The sequence below is a fragment of the Sceloporus occidentalis genome, unplaced genomic scaffold, assembly GCF_023333645.1.
Source record: "Sceloporus occidentalis isolate IW3139 unplaced genomic scaffold, rSceOcc1.0.p SCAF_1, whole genome shotgun sequence".
In the NCBI taxonomy this organism is placed as follows: domain Eukaryota; kingdom Metazoa; phylum Chordata; class Lepidosauria; order Squamata; family Phrynosomatidae; genus Sceloporus; species Sceloporus occidentalis.
This window is the reverse complement of record NW_028316981.1, coordinates 160394310-160408232: the sequence shown is the minus strand read 5'-3', so window position 1 is coordinate 160408232 and position 13923 is coordinate 160394310. Positions and strand designations below refer to the sequence as shown.

General features: G+C 40.7%; 1 protein-coding gene across 4 annotated transcripts in view; it reads right to left on the bottom strand.

Annotated features, from left to right (window-relative positions):
- The window catches only part of TIMELESS (timeless circadian regulator), a 68767-nt gene that overhangs the window by 44337 nt on the left and 10507 nt on the right, over positions 1-13923 (bottom strand). The gene's annotated exons all lie outside the window — the stretch shown is intronic.

Here is a 13923-nt window from a genome sequence, read left to right as displayed (position 1 = left end):
GTGTAGGGTCAAGCACCTTAGGTGGCTCTTTTACAGTTCATTCTAAAAAGCAAGAATCACCACTCCCACTGTAGTAATTTGATTGTGCTCCATTTTTGTTAAGCTTTGGATAACGGGAAGCCCTATTATTTCTTGGGAATACTGTAAGGAGAAAAAATAGAGGGCAAAATATGCAACTACCAACGGTTTAATAATATGGTGAATGATTGTACAATGGAAACATATATAAATATTGTTCATCCCCATGTTTGTTAGTGATGATTAGTAATTTAATTTTTGTCACTAGCACCTGCCAGAGATTTTTCTTTTTACAAGCACCAGTCAAAACAAAGACTACCTCTTTCAACATTTTTGCAGGCTGTAGATGGCATCAGGGTTATAATGCTGACGTGGTATCAATGTAATTGCAACACATACACAACACTACCACACCTGCTGCTCTTCCTCTGTACAAATGTCCTTACCAGATAGTGGATGCAAAATAAGTATCTGTACTTTCCCTCCATGGGAACAGAATCAAGAAAACAGAGCCTCACCAATCCCTAAAGACAACAGTTGACTACTACATTTAGCCAAAATAATTAGAAATTATGATTGGTGAAATACAATAGGCAGAATCTTTCATAGGACCCCTGGTCCACGGGAATTTCTTGCCTGCTCCCCTAGGATGAAGGGTTCATTCAGCTTCTTGTCCATAAACACTGCAGAGAGCAAATAGGAAGATCAGTAGGCTAGGATTTCCACACAGACCACAGAAAACTTGCATAAACACACCTTTTAAAGGCTTTAGTCCAGGTAAGGTGTTAAACCTGAAGCCAGTACACTATAGAATCAAGAACCATCCTTGCAGACTAAAAAAAGTACACACAAGATAGCATAGAAGATATATTTCTTGCACTACAGAAAAGAAAATAGAGGGCCCCCTTAAATCACCACACACTATGTGTTCAATACTCCACCGCAGGTTGTCTTTTACCAGCTAAAACTTTGAGCTCCAGCGACCTTCATGCATGCACAGCAAACTCCTCACATACATGTGCATCTGGAATCCTCCCAAAAGCTCTGACTGCTGTGACAGACAGAAAGCTATGTAGGGCTAGAGACTAACAGGTCTGTGAAATACAGCAAAACCTCACACCTAAAAAAGAAGGGAACTTGCTTTCTCCAACCAATCCTTGACAAGACTGCCCCCTCCTCACAATTACTTCATTCATACAGAATCAAAGATCACATAACCTGGTTTATGCAACTAGCCTACTTACCCAGTGTGCTGTAGGGGTCTAACCTACTTTCTAGCAGTCTAGGAGGTTATATGATAACCTAGGTCACCTAGGTCACCATGCAGTTGGGGAAGGGGTGGGGAAACAAAGAGGAAGGCAGGAGTTTATACTTAGGAGGTCCAATCTACTCTGCAATCCCATATCTTGCTCAAATACAGTAGCAGTATCATGAGTTCATTTATGTAATATCTGATGGGTCACTCAGAGGTTTGTTTTTGTTTTGTTTTTTGCAATAATAATATTTTTTTAAAAAAAAACACTGGATGCAGTTTTATACTACATTCTGCATCAGGAAAAGTTCCACCAAGATGTGACCAAAATGGTGAAAGATCTGGAAATCATGCCCTGTAAATCATGCCCTGTGAGGAGAGACTTAGGGAGCTGGGCATGTTTAGCCTGGAGAAGAGAAGGTTAAGAAGTGACATGATAGCTATGTTTAAATATTTGAAGGGATGTCACATTGAGGATGAAATAAGTTTGTTTTCTGCTGCTGCAGAGACTGAGACAGAGCAATGGATTCAAGTTAAAGGAAAAGAGAATCCACTTAAAACTAGGAAGAAGGAACACACTGCCTCTGAGTATGTTAGAGTCTTCTCCTTTGGAGGTTTTTAAACAGAGGTTGGATGGCCATCTGTAGGGAGTGCTTTGATCATGTATTCCTGCATGGCAGGGGGTTGGACTGGATGGCCCTTGTGGTGTCTACCAACTCTTTTGATTCTGATTCTTTATAGCTGTTGTTGTCCTGATTTATGGCAACCCTAGCACAGAGTTTTCTTGTCAAGATTTGTTGGAGGGAATTTGCCTTTGCCATCTGCTGAGCTGAGAAAGTGTAACTTGCCCAAGTTCACACAGTGGGTTTCTATGATTGAGCAGGGATTTGAATGCTTGGCCTCTAAAGTCATAATCCAACACTCATATCACTACACTATGCTGGCTCTTATGCAGTCTTCTACTTTGGCATTATAACATAAACTGTGGCGAGTATTAAATGCATGTTTAATCTCATCTTTCTATCAAAAGAAAGGGAGCTAATATGAAGGCAGATCAAGGCTGGTTTGAAAAGTTGTGTCTTCACATTTTTTGTAAAAGCAGTGAGTAAGAACTTATTATATTTCTGAAGGGACCCTTTTCTTTTAGTACAAAGAATACATTTTCTCATCTGTGATCCCCTTTCTTGCATATGCATGATGGGTGCCTCCATAGTTCACAACATTCTCAATACTGCCTCTTCTGATAACCGTAATGCCTAGATATGCTCATTAAAAAAATCATAGACATGCCGTAGTACCCTGTTAACTGTACACTCACCCCCTATAAGGTCCATTTGCACATTAAGTTAGAAAACCTAGGTTAAGCCAAAGGCTGTCCCCATGGCAGGCAGCTAATCCTGACTCTCTCATGAAGACACCTATAAGATGTATGTCCCTCCAAATTATATTTTGTCTAATTTATACATCATATTTGAAAGTACAGACACAGAAAATGTGAGTATACACGAAGGAGCCCTAAGACAGAAAGACAAATAGTGAACTGGGCACATAGCTAGGGCAGCCTGGCTGCAGGCAGGTCCATTCTTCCCTGCATGTTGTAGGTGACAGTCTTCCTGACAAAGGAGACTCACTTGCCACTCATGACCATTCTTCTCAAGGCAAAATGGCAGGAACAACAGCAAACTGAAAAGAGTGACCATTTACATAGAGGGCAATGCCACCACTCTTTTACCCTGGTAATGTTGCCACAGGCCACAAAAAGCAGCAAAAAATACATGACTGTTCGTGCCACAGATGTTTCTTGAGCACCCATGCTCAAGGCCACATGGGAACTTAAGGGCAAGGGTGGGCAGCTTATAGTCCTCCAGGTCTTAGTGAACTACAACTTTTATAAGCCACATCTGGTATTAGCCAACGAAGGGGGGTGATGGAAACTGCAATCCCACAAACTCTGGAGCATTGTAAATTGCTCACCCCTGCTCAGAGTGACTGGAGTTCCATTAAGAGGAAGGCTTGACTCCACTTCCCTGGTTAGTGACAGTTCTAGCCCTCAACCTGCCAGTTATTAAACCCAGGCTTATCCAATGCCTCATGTGAACCTAATGGACATTTCTGGGGAGGGAGTATCAACATACTGGTGCTACCTTACCCCAAATGACTGGATAGCCTCTTCAAGCAGCTTCATGTAGATACTATTTCTATTCAAACCTTATATATGTAAAACAAAAACACTTGAAGGGAGAAGTGTAGTAATGCCACTCTACTGGTTCTGCTGATTTTCTAGTGCTCTGGTTCATCTGGAGTCTCCATAGAGGAGGCTCTACTCTCTAGAAAGGAAGACTTCACTGTGAGGAGAACAACTGAAGAAGCAACAGACGGTTTTATATACACACATACATACATTAAAATAAGGGGGGGGGGGACCCAGGTAGGACTCCCTGGTACTTTGCAGTGTGAGCACCATGGAGCAGAGAAGGAATTCAGCAACACCACCTCCCATAACCCATCTGTCAAAAAGGGTGAGAACCACCCAAAGACAGACAAATAATCAGTGGTGTTGCACTCCCTGGTCTTCATAAACTGTATGTCAGCACAACCAAATTAATTTCAGTACTCAAATTAGGCAAAAATTGATCAAGATAATTTGAGAATTGAGATCTGAGAATTGCTGGCTGAGTTGCCACAGTTGACAACTACCTTGCTGAATGAGGAGAGATTATGTTACCCAGCCTGCATTTGCCACAATGACTTCTTCAGGAGTGATCCAGGAACTGCTACCTCCTTCACATCAGGCATTACTTCTTCGCCCATGAAGGTTTTTAACACCTTATGAATGCAAGCAGTCATTCTCCCTTAGCAAGATGTTAACAGCTAAGATGTAGTAGAGCCAAGTTTCTTGTACCCTTTCAATTCCTTCTTGTATCGCCAAAAATATCGCACAGCTTGTCTACAGTGAGTCAGTGTGTGTGTGTATAAGTAAAAAAAAATGTGGGGAGAGAGGCAGTCCTACAAGTGCATGCCTCTGTCAACAATAATTTAGGAATGGAAGCAACCATTTTTCTCCAAGGTAACATTTGAAATCCAAAGATTAGAGACATATCTGTTGTGGACAAAGAAATCAGATGAGTCAGTCCCTCCTCTCCTCATCCCTTTGCGGAGGAAATACTGTATTTTCTGGCGTATAAGACTACTTTTTAACCCAGGAAAATCTTCTCAAAAGTCGGGGGTCGTCTTATATGCCGGGTGTCATCTTATAGGGCAGGTGCTGAAACTTCCAAGCTGGACTGGAGAATCTGCGGTCGCCGCATATGGTGGGGGGAGCTCAAAAACGGCTGCGGCCAGATCCCCACCATATGTGACGATCGTATGAAAGCAGCTACTGCTCTGATACTCTTGGAGACAGGAAAGGCTGGGCAGGCAGGGAGAGCTGACCAATCCAAGCAGGCTTTGTATACAACGAGATTTCCTGCTAAGTACCTGCATGTCATTTGAATTAAAATTACCATATTGAAATCAAATCTGATGTTTTTTTAATTTTTATTTGGTGTGCGTTGGAAGAGGGGTAGTCTTATACGGTGAGTATATTCCAAACTCTATATTTTAACTGGAAAAGTTGGAGGTCGTCTTATACGCCGGAAAATACGGTACCTGCCTGTTTGCCATCCCTTTTATTTTTCTCATACTTTTAAATAAGAAACTGGACAGGTTGCCATTCCATAGCTGGAGGCTAATTCACAGGGGTACACTGGACGTATTTTCTGCAAAACCTGGCCAGAGTTGTTAACGGAACACTTACGTGAACCCTGTACCTTCTACTCTGCTAGCTACTCCAGTTTGTGCCATTTCTTCTGTAAATAATTATTTTCAATTCCCCACTACTTCACTCTGTCACTGCACTGAATGCTGGCACATTGCCTCCCACCCCACTATATCCCTTCTTGCAGGCTAGTTTCCTGACAATATTAAGAAGTCGTGGATTTCTCCCTAACCTGGCATCTTCCAGATGTATTGCACTACAATTACCACTAGCTGTACAGTGACTGAGGATAATAGGTGTTGCAGTTCACCACATCTGGAGGGTGACTACTCAGGTGAAGGAAGTTTAAAAGTCAGTTTGCTTTCCTTGTACTTGGCTGTGCAACACTTTGAATTCATTACAAGTTTCTGCAATTATTCCTGAAGAATTACTATTTGCTCACATTCACAGTTCTTCCTAGAGTTTGTCCTAGAAACAGCAATATACATCAAAGCCCAATGTTTGAACTAGGGCTCAGCCTCAGAACCTATTTTGAATCCATTTGACTTCACGTGAAAGTAAGAAAGATGTGAGAGCATGCCAAAAGGGAAGTAATAACTGAGTACATTTTGTTCACTAATGAGCAATCATATTGAGCTGAAACACAGCTAGGATTAGGTAGCATGGCTTGCAAGCTGGCTTGATACTCACTGCCCCTTCTGTTTGAAACACACACTCTTCTGTTTCAAAATCAAAGGCCAATACAACTGAAACAGATAGGGGTCACTTTAAGCTGCTTTTTACTACAGGCAGCTGTTCTTGATAGCGAAGTGATCATGCACAGCAGTTCACCTCAGGTATCAGGTGTCTCTTAGGTAATGCAAGCCACCAAGAGCATACTGCATAAGCATGACCAACCAGTTCAGCATGCTAGTCTACTGGGTAGCAATAGCTTCACCAAACAATACGGTTCTATCTCCTTCACATACATATTAGACTTTAGGCACATCTGTTAACTATTTTATTAGTGATCTTCCTTTCATTTATTACTGATTTTTGTGAGCCATTCTGGGTCCCATCTGGGAGAAAGGTGGGATAAAAATTAAAAATAAATAGATGTAGGTCCTGCCTCCATAAGGGCAAGGGATATTCTGCCCCTTACAATGTAATTCATTGGCTAAGAAAGTGTGCTTCAAAGTCTGTTTGATGTGGGGGACCAGAAGCACACACACACACCCCAGTACCATATTTGTGCCCTTTCACTACAACTGTTTCTTTCTTTCCTGGAAGCTCTCCATGGCCCAGGAGCAAATGACTTGTTGGCCACCACTGGTCCAGAAACCATCATTTGGAGTAGCACTGGTCTAAGAGACACAATGGGAACCAGTAAAAGTTATTCCCTCAAAATTGTCTTTGAGTAAACTATTGTCTTGGTGCTATCCACTATTGCGAGCCTCCAATATGGTGAAAACACTGCCTTGCTTTGTGGGTTTCTGTAAGAATTACACTGAGTTGGGAAGAACTACAAACCCTCTCAGATGCTACATAATGGTGTACAGGCTGAGTTTCCTTTATCCAGAATTCTAAAATCCTCCAAAACAAAAACCTTTTTCTTGGGTGATTAAGACAGTGACACCTTTGCTTTCTCATCATTCAATGCACTCAAACTTTGTTCCATGCTCAAAATTATTTAAAATATTGTATAAAATTACCTTCAGGCTATGTGTATAAGGTGTACACAAGACATAAATGAATTTTGTGTTTAGACTTTGGTCCAATCTCCAAAATATCTCATTATGTACATATATGGAAATAATGTAGAGCTTTCCCAAAATAAATAAATAAATCCAAAATCCAAAACAATTCTCATAGAATCATAAGTTGGAAGAGACCGCAAGGGCCATTCAGTCCAACCCCCTGCCATGCATTCTGGTCCCAAGCATTTTGGATAAGGGAGACTCAACCTGTATTGTGATTATATTCTTATTAATACTATTAATTTCATATAATAATTTATAGTAGCAGTAGTATTTACAAAATAATTAAAAAATTGCTAACAATACTACAACTGGGTAATTGCAATACAGTGCTACCTCGGGTTACGAAATTAATTCGTTCCGCGGCGCCGTTCATAACCCGATACATTTCGCAACCCGAAAAGGCGCTGGAAAGCCGCTGGAAAGCCGCTAGCCGCGCTTCCGATTTGAATTTCGCGCCGAAACGCGCCGAAATTAATTTCGTAACCCGAAAAATCTTTCGTTACCCGGAACAGTTTTTTTAAATCTAACTTTTTCGTACCCCGGAAATTTCGTAACGCGGTCAATTCGTATCCCGGGGTACCACTGTACTAGGCAAGAGACAACTTCTCATTGTTATGTAGCTTAAAGTAGTTCCCAACTTATAGCAATCCTAAGGCAAACCTATAATGTGTTTTTCTTGGCATGTTACTTCAGAGATTTGCCATTGCCATCCTCTAAGACTATGAGAGTGTGGCTTGCCCAAGGTCACCCAGTGGGTTTACATGGCTGAGCCAGAATTTGAACCCTGGTCTCTAGAATCATAGTACAACACTCAAACCATTACACCACGCTAGATCGTTATCATGGTGTAATGTTAAGAAAAAGTGTGAAATCACAGAGAATAGGAATTATGCACTGAAGCTTGTTTTAATGATGTGGCAGGAAAAAGAAATAGGCTAGCAAAATGGCTTTCATCTCTCAGTTGTTCTCTTCTCTTGCTCCATGTCCCTGTGCGCATCACTCTATGGCACCAAGATCCATGTGCCTCCTTGCACTGCAGGCGGCTGGGGCCCAATTTCATTCAAACTCCTTGGGCAACCATGGAACAGGTCACCTGCCAATGAATAAGCCAGGCAAGAGCCTATCAGAAGAAGCATATGTGAGTTGAATAACAGACCTCTTTCTTGACCACAAACCATGCTGCTGTATGAGAACAAAAGCAGGTAAATGCAAAGAAATGGGTCAGAGCAAGCTCCCTGCTATACTTAAAAATCAGCACAAGGTCTTTGAAGAAAAAGACCAAGGTGCATCAACTTCCTTGTAAGTGGTCAAAAGTGTTCCCTTTTGTTGTTCAGAACAGTGCGGTAGATTCACTACTGTGGCATCTTGGATCTCTCTTATTTGCAAATGTTTTGTTAACTCCTGTGTTTATATTATGAGTTACATCTTAAACATATTTAATATAAACCTACCTTTTCTCTTCTAGACACATACTGTACAAGGTTTATTTTAAATTGTCAACAGAGCAGAGCAGTTCCTCCCGCACAATCTCCGGCATACTAGTCCCTTGTGCTTAACATGAAATGGCATTGAGAATGTTATTTCTTTACAAGACAAGAATCTAAAAAAACAGGGGGAGGAGGAACGTATTTTTATAGGGAGCAGTTACGTAAAAAGGGAAGATAAATTTTAAAGAAATGCCAATATGGATACTGAAGAGGTCATGGGACCCAGTGTAGTGCAGTGATTTGATTATTGGACTATGACTCTCGAGACAAGGGTTCAATTCCCAGCTCGGACACAAAACCCACTGGGTAACCTTGGGCAAGTCACATGCTCTCAACCTCAGAAGGCAATGGCAAACCTCCTCCAAACAAAAGCTCTTTACAGACCGCCCAAAAGGGGTGGTCTCGCACCGCTGCTGGTTGCAGCGCGGAACTCAGTGCGTCCGCTACATGAAGATGGCAGCCCCCGTGTGGAATAGGTGCTGCCATTTTGTACGGACTGGGTCTGTACTAGGATTAGGGGTGTCCGGAAGGGACGCCCCTTTCTAACCCTAATATGGACCCAGTCCGTACTTTATGCCCGTTTGTAACGGGCCAAATATTCCCAAGAAAACCCCGTGACAGGGTCTTAGGTTCACCGTAAGTCAGAAATGACTTGAAGGCACACAAGAACAACAAAATGAATGTCACTCTTTGGCACCTTTGAGAGCTTTATTGATCTTATTGTAAATACACTTTTGACACACCAAGTTGATATCATATATAATTTCTCCCAGAAGAATGTTGCACAAAAACTGCAAACTTTCAATACTGCTTATGTCTGCTGAACAATAAACTGAGGCTACATCCACACAGCAGCAATAATCTTGTTCTGCCACCAGTTTAACTGCAATGGCTCAATGCTATGGAATTCTTGGGACTGTAGTTTTGCTGAACACAAAAATTTTGTTGACGAAAATTGTGATTTTGTTGATGAGAAGACATTTAGCCTTCCCTTGTCAGAGAGCTCTGGCACCACAACAAACTACAATTCCCAGAATTCCATATCACTTGAGCCACGGTAGTTAAAGTGCTGTCAAACTGGATTATTCCTGCTGTGCAGACGCAGCCTAAGTTACACTGATGATATCAAAACTAGTTATACACATGTACAAGAAAGAAGATTTATAATACGTACATGTGCTCAAAGCTGGATTACATATATTGATTACTGGGGGGAAAACTACATATTTTTATATAAGTTGTTTTTGATAATGTAAATTTTATGGTAAATTAACTGGAGATATTTGTTTTACATTAAGAATTTTTTTTTAAAAATGTAAGAAAGACACTGACATTTTTGACTCTGTTAGTATTTACAAAGTAATCAAACATCTAGACATCTGCCTCATAGATGTCAAAGTAGCATTCTAAACATAACCCTTTCTAGTTTTTTCAAAAAGCAGTTTAAATACAGTCTGCTGCCAAAATTCAAAACAGACAGAAATTCCTCTTCTGTCACTTGTTTAATAAAATTTGGACAGTCTTTCCAAGATTTTACTCTACCTAATCAGCTTACAAATCACACTTGCATCAAAAAAGCATAAGATATTCTCACAGTAGCTGCACTTTCAAAATACTGTACTCCACAGGCTTTAAACTGTTTTGCATCAAACAATCTGTTACTGATAAGAAACTGTTTTATGCTGCTTTTTCACTACAGAATCTATGATGCTCTGCACCGTGGATGTATTAAAAACACCACTACATTAGATCTGTAACCAAAAGAAGGCTTTGCTAGTTTGGGAATACTAATATTAAAATGAAGTCAGAGTTATATGCTCACTAATCTATGCTTGAAAACTAAACAGCAAATCCATATTGGTATGAGAGGTAAGGCTATATAGGAATACATCAGTTAACAATGCCTCTGACAAAGAAGTTCCTTTTTACAAAGTCTTTTCATGCCCACACAGATTGCCTTTCTACCTTGTTCTATCTAGCTGGAAGGGTTTTAGCAGCATCAGCACTGAGGGGATGGTCAATTGCTATTGCTGCAGTTCATCTTCCCAGTGGTTCCAGAACAGATATTCAATTTAGATTTGCAAATTTTAAATGACCAACATACTACTTTCTCCTGTACAATGTACACCCTCCCCCCGTACTGACGGTACTGATCTCATTCAGTCATTCAAATGTTAAGAAAAAATGCTGCAAGATTAATTTGCAAATACAATTCTGGAGTATTTTCGAATTCCAGATAAGGGAGACTCAACCTGTATAGCAAGATTTCACCAAGTGTGACACAGAGCAATTACTTGCACAAGTGCATAATCAAGTGGAGATGTGCAAGAGGTAATTGGTAATAGCAGTGTAGGAATAGGATAAAATTGGATGGCTATATTTTTTAAAAAGGAGTAAGAGAAAGAGAAGCCTCCTTTATCTTCAATAACAGAGGTAATTACAAGAGTCAGCATGGTGTAGTGGTTTGAGTATTGGACTATGACTCTGGAGATCAGGGTTAGATTCCTCGCTCGGCCATGACAAGCTACAATACTGGATGACCTTGGATAAGTCACACTCTCTCAGTTTCAGAAGATGGCAATGGCAACCCTCCTCTGAAGAAAGCTGCCAAGAAAACCCCATGATAGGTTTGCCTTAGGGTCTCCATAAATAAAAAAATGACTTGGAGGCACAAAACAATGAATAAAGAGGTAATTACAGGAGATGCAGTGTGCATGACAACCTATGCTTGCTAAAACGTCTTCTTCCACATAATCATTGATGGTGCAGGAACTACCCAGTATGCTCCCCCTCCTGACACACTTTTAATGTGGCCAGTCCACTCTACAAAGAGAATGGAAGCAAGATCATTCCATTGGCTTTGCTCCTCTCCTGTAAGCATTTCTATTCCGGTTGGAGTAAGTGGAATACAAAATTTCAGTTAAGAACACTAATGAAAAAAAATCAGCTCTTTTCTCTCCTCCCAAGCGTTTCTCAGTGTTGTTTGTGTCTTTTAAATTGCTTGTCAGAGAACCAGAACTTTGTTTTTTCATCTCTTTGGACACCACTCTGGGAGCCTTCATTGACTGACAAGCAGAGGCATATCATTTTACAGTATAACCCATACAAGACAGCTGCAAAAAATCTACACCTTTTCACTGTTCTATTATTGTAGCACTTTTTCCCCCTCTCACACACATACCACACAGAGACAGACCTTTGGAAAAAGCAAACATACTTAAGGAACTTACTTTCACCCTAAAACACATTCTCCAGCCCAGCCACATTTTATTTGATCTTCTTGGAAAGGGGAAGGAGCATACCTCACCCAAGATGAATGGCCATAAAATAATGGAAAGCACAAGCTTTGTATGGCTAACCAAACTGCAAATATATCCTGTGCCGAATGGAAGTCATGGCAATGACTAAGTAGCAACCAATATTCCACACAAACCCAAACTCAAACAGAGAAATTTGAAGGAGATAAAACCAATAGCATGGTTACAGTGAGTTGCAAACACATGGGAAGCAACACTATTAAAAAAATCATGAAAATAAGCAAGCAGCATCTTGCTATTAATAAGCAAGATACAAACTAGTCAGCATGTGACAGATAAAAACTACTCATCATACAAGTCACAGGAAAACCAATTTCACACTCCAGAAGATTAGACATGTTAAGTCTGGTACTGCAAAACACAAAATCTTTTGGCACATGAATGACAAAGAGATATATATCATAAGGACTCACTTGATGAGTCTGATGCAATGGTGCCACAAGACTGTTGTTTTTGCAATCATATTTATTTATTTATTCATTTATGTTAACTACATCAAGTGACTTTGACTTATGGCAACCCTATGAACGAGACCTCCAACTTCCCCTACATACCCTGCTCACATGTTGCGGACTCAGGGACATGGCTTTCCTGGCAGTCCATCCTTCTGTAATATGGCTTTTCTTTTTTCCTACTGCCTTCTATCTTACCAAGTACTGATGTATCCTATAGTGAGTCATGTATTCCCATGATATGGCCAAAATAAACAGTCTCAGTTTAGCCATCTCAGCTTCTAGGGAGAGTCCAGGCTTGATTTGCTCTAGGACCCATTTATTTGTCTTTTTAGCCATCCACAGTATCCATAGAACTCTTTTACAGGACATTTCCTATGAATTGATGTTCTTGCTATTTGCTTTCTTCACTGTCTTGTGCTCACAACCACATACAGAAATGGGAAATATGAAGGCACAAATAATCCTAATTTTAGTATTCAAAGATATATCTTTACACTTAAGAATCTTGCCTCGTTCCTTCATAGCTGCCCTTTTAAGTCCTAGTCTTATATCCCCAACTCTACATATTTGTCCATTTCCCTTTTATTTTTGACTTGAATCTAATGAGACTTACATTCTAACCAACAAAAACATTCATAAACAGCAGTATCTCCTTCTCTGGTTTAACACTATAGCTCTCAAAGACAAGCTGGTTTGGAGATGGAGTGAAGTGGACAGGTGAGGAATAGCAATTGTTAGCAGGAATCTCTTTCGTATCATTGCTCCTGCTCATGACCTGGACTGTATGTGTGGTGAGCAAACGCTTGTAGGATGATTCAGCTTGCAAGACGTTACACTTCACTCCCAAAAGCCAAGATTGCCATCCAGGGATGTGTAGTTTTGTGAGATATTTAGCCTTCCCTGTCAAGAGCAGCTCTGGTGCCACAACAAATTACAAACCCCAGAATTCCACAGCGTTAAGCCATGCCTATTAAAGTTGTGTGAAACTGCTTTATTTCTGCAGTGTGGCAACAGCCTCCCTCAGACCTAGCACCAGATCCCATCTGATCTTGGAACCTAAACAGAGTCAACCCTGGTTAGTACTTGGATGGGAGACCACCAGCAAATGCCAAGTGCTGGGGGCTCTATTTCTGAGGGAAGGAACTGGCAAAACACCTTTGAGCATTCCTTGCCTAAGAAAACCTTATTTACCTAAATAAAGACACTAGATCTTGTCTGTAATTGGAAGCTAAGCCCAGTCAGCCCTAGTTAGTACTAGGGTGGGAGATCAGCAATGAAGACTAGGTGCCATAGGCTATTTTGTTTGAGAAAACAGCATTAATGCTTGTAGCAATTGCTTGTAGCTATAGTTGGGAGAAAGGATGGGTCACATTGATTATCTCTATGGTCATTTGGTCAGTGTGACTGTTTGAAGAGGTCACTTCCTATCTCCCTCCCATTCCGCCAGAAGTTGGGAGACTTACAACCCTTTGTTTAGTTGCTTCTGTTTCTCTCCATCTTAAAACCAGCATGGACTATCTAAAAAGCTCTCTTCTTAGGATGCTTTTCTTCTTACTTTGGTCCAAAACACACTGCAGAAATAATCCAGTTTGAGACTGTTTTAACTGCCCTGGCTCAGTGCTAGGGAATCCTGGGAATTGTAGTTTGTTGTGGCACCAGAGCTCTCTGACAGAGAACACTCAATGTCTCACAAAAGTACAATTCCCAGGATTCCCTAGCACTGAGCCAGGGCAATTAAAGTGGTCTCAAACTGGATTATTGCTGTGGAACGTTTTGGAGCTTACACACATGGAGATCAGCTTTTAGGGATCTCTCTACCATAGTGTAGCTTTTCCCTACTGATTAGTTATTTTTCTAGAACCTAAATGTCACAATAAAGTAAGTCTTATTTTTTTTAC